Source organism: Poecilia formosa, unplaced genomic scaffold, assembly GCF_000485575.1.
Source record: "Poecilia formosa unplaced genomic scaffold, Poecilia_formosa-5.1.2 Scaffold14, whole genome shotgun sequence".
Lineage (NCBI taxonomy): Eukaryota > Metazoa > Chordata > Actinopteri > Cyprinodontiformes > Poeciliidae > Poecilia > Poecilia formosa.
This window is the reverse complement of record NW_006799953.1, coordinates 4,428,753-4,432,247: the sequence shown is the minus strand read 5'-3', so window position 1 is coordinate 4,432,247 and position 3,495 is coordinate 4,428,753.

Genomic DNA, 3,495 nt, shown 5'->3' with positions numbered 1-3,495 from the left:
TAGTAGAATATTTAGAATCATGTTTGTGATTTGTGAAACTTTTATCCGATTTGTAAAACTTCAACAAATGTTAATTTTACCACTTTTTTTGGATCTGGATCACACGTGAATCGGTCTAATTCCAAATCTACAACACCTAGACTCTTCAAACCTGGATCAGATTATTTTCAATTTCAATGAAGCTTTTTTCTGATTTGTGAAACTTCCTTTTGGAAGTTTCACAAATCAGTGAAAAACGGTGAAAAACTGGAGATATAAATGATATAAAGTTCAATTTTCACAATTTTTGGGCATCTGGATCACCATAGATCTGCTCTAATTAAAAAAACGAAAACTCCTAGACACTTCAAACCTGCACTGGATTTTTCTGCTCTAATAGAAGAATATTTGAAACCATGACTGTGATTTGTGAAACCTTTTTCTGATTTGTGAAACTTCAATAAAGGTAGATTTTCACAATTTTTTGCATCTGGATCACACTAGAACTGCTCCAGTTCCTAAAATACAACTCATAGACTCTTAAACCTTGGACTAGATTATTGTGTTCTAACAGCAGAATATTTAGAACCATGTTTGGGATTTGTGAAGCTCTTTTCTGATTTGTGAAACTTCACTTCACTTAACAGACCCCTGCAAAGGTTCTTTCCTTCCAACAGCCAGCGTGATCGACAATAACTCGTTGAAGAATTAATGAGTTACAACAACATTTAATTTCCCCACTGGTTAAAGTGGTTAAAGTGGTTCATTAAAGTGGTTTTGAATTATAATTGAATTTGAAAAAAACATGCATGGAACATGTATGAATAGTAATCTGATCTTTAGTGAAGTTTCACAAATCACATAAAGGTTTCACAAATCCCAAACCTGGATTAAAATATTCTACTATTGGAGCAGAATAATATAGTCCAGGTTTGAAGACTCTAGGTGTTGTAGTTTTAGAGCTGGAGTAGCTCTCATGTGACCAAGATCCAGAAAACGTCTGAAATCAACATTTATTGAAGTTTCACAAATCAGAAAAAGGTTTCACAAATCACAATCATGGTTGTAAATATTCTGGTGTTAGAGCAGAATAATTTAGTACAAGTTTCAAGTGTCTAGGTGTTGTTTTTTTAATTAGAGCAGTTCTAGTATGAAAGAGATGCAAAAAATGGTGATAATCAAACTTTATTGAAGTTTCACAAATCAGAAAAGGGTTTCACAAATCCCAAACATGGTATTCATTCAGCTTGAAGCGGAGAATAATCCAGTCCAAGTTTCAAGTCTCTAGGTGTAGTAGTTTTTAAACTAGAGTCGATTAAAGATACTGAAGGCAGTGAAAAATTAAGTGGAATCGCCCTTTAGCTATTGGAAGCTAGAAATGGAAACCAACTTCAGCTTTGTCAGCTGCTGAATCACTCTGAAGCTAGAACTCGTCAGGTGAAAAACATATATTGGATACATGTTTATATGTATATATATTTATATATACATAAACATATACATGTTTATGTATATATAAACATGTATCCAATATATATTATTCAGTATTAATCATTATTTATTTATTTGTGTTTGTATAGTTATATAAATATGTATTGATATTACTAAATAATTTATTAAATAAATTATGAATGGCTGTGTGCTTTGTAATATGCTCACCATACATCAGTATCAGAATATTCCATTCCTATTCTGTTGTTATAGCCACTAAGCATATTTAAATATGCTGAACAATGTATTAAAAACATACTTAAGTAATACAATTGTTTATAAATGTTGCTTTGATAGATGTTTGAATATGGTTTCCAGTAACAAAAAAGCGTGTTATGATCAATTAAATGCGCTGATACGTCATTGTGCCTGCTCAACACATAACGCTGAGTGGAGTGGAGTACCGCTCCAAGATGGCCGCCCTAAATCTCGTCAGCGACAATAGGCGAGAGCGGTCCATGAGGCGTCTATCCATAGACATCAATACGTATTAATGTCTATGCGTCTATCCTTATATTATGTCTATGGCCTTTACCACCTAATGGTTGTTTAAGTCCCAGCAGTGCCACCTTGTGGAGTTAATGAAGAACTGCTCCTGGACACATTCTGGTGAGAGGTCACACATTGATGCTGATGGTTTTCTTGAGCTTAATGTCATGGACTGATGAGGAAAAATTCTCCTTTGGGATTTTCTGATGGAGAGCAGAAATTTGGGAATTTAAAGGAACATCTTTTTTTAATCTGTTTTTTAAACATCAAATTAAACATGAGCTCTGCATCATTAAATGTGTTTGCCATGCTGATTCAGTTCCTTCCCCCAACAATTTATTTGTTACTTTATTGGTTTTTTGCTACATTAATGCAACTGATATTGTTTTATACATATACAGTATATTATGGTCAAATATACTGATACATATTTATTTTAATAATGATTGATGGGAATGATTTAACTTGTGTGTTTAGCTGTTTATATTAAGTCTTATTATAGTGATTTTGTAAGTTTTTCTGTAATCTAAAACATATATGTAATTTAAATTTCATATTGCATTTTATATAAACAAGTAGATACAATATTGTAATAGAATATTTTATATTTTAGGTGCTGTAAGTAAGAACCCAAGATCATCACAAAAAAAATCATGTGTTGGAATACATGTGAGCTTCTTGAAACAACTCCCACAACTTTTACATTATTAGATGTAAAGGTTGTGTGTTATGTTTATGGAAGCTAATGAACTTCACAATAGCCTTTATTTGGAAAATAAACTAATTAAAAAACTTATGAAGGAAAACATGCGACTCAAACAAAAACAGGTCTTAACAACTAGTTCTCATTTAATTATTATTATTATTATTATTATTATTATTATTATTATTATTATTATTATTATAGTAGTAGTAGTAGTAGTAGTATTTGTAATAGTAGTGGAAGAATGAGAGGGAGGAATAGGAATATCATTAGTATCAATAGTGTTACCCGTCGCTGGTGTTACCCTCCAATGCTCTTTATAAAAAAGTTAGGTTTTTATGAACTGAAACTAAAAATGCACAATTTCTTGACGTCATTAATCGGCTCTGACTGTGGGTGCGCCCCATTTATCACCTGCTGAGGGAATGGATGTACGGGGTGGGCGATGTTTGCATGCTTCCAAGGAGATCCTGAAGTGTACCGACTAGAGAGGCGGGCACCCACTTCCATCATCTGACTGGTATAAACAGAGTTACTTAAAAAATAAAAATAAAGTCGATAAAATTACACAACTGATCAATAGAAATATTTCGTGTGCGTGAAATACTCGCAGTGCTTAATTTTTATTAGTCCAAATTTACATTGGACTAATGTTACAGCGGTTGATAACATGACCAAGTCACTATGACATATCGTCTATCTATGCCCTCGCTCCGCCGGGTAAAAGGTTTAGTCTCCGTTAAAGAGGTAATCTCCTCCCACACCGTCTGTTCCCTGGTGATCCGCCGGCTGACGTTAATGAATGCGCCCGTTGAGCTGAGGTGAGATGGCAG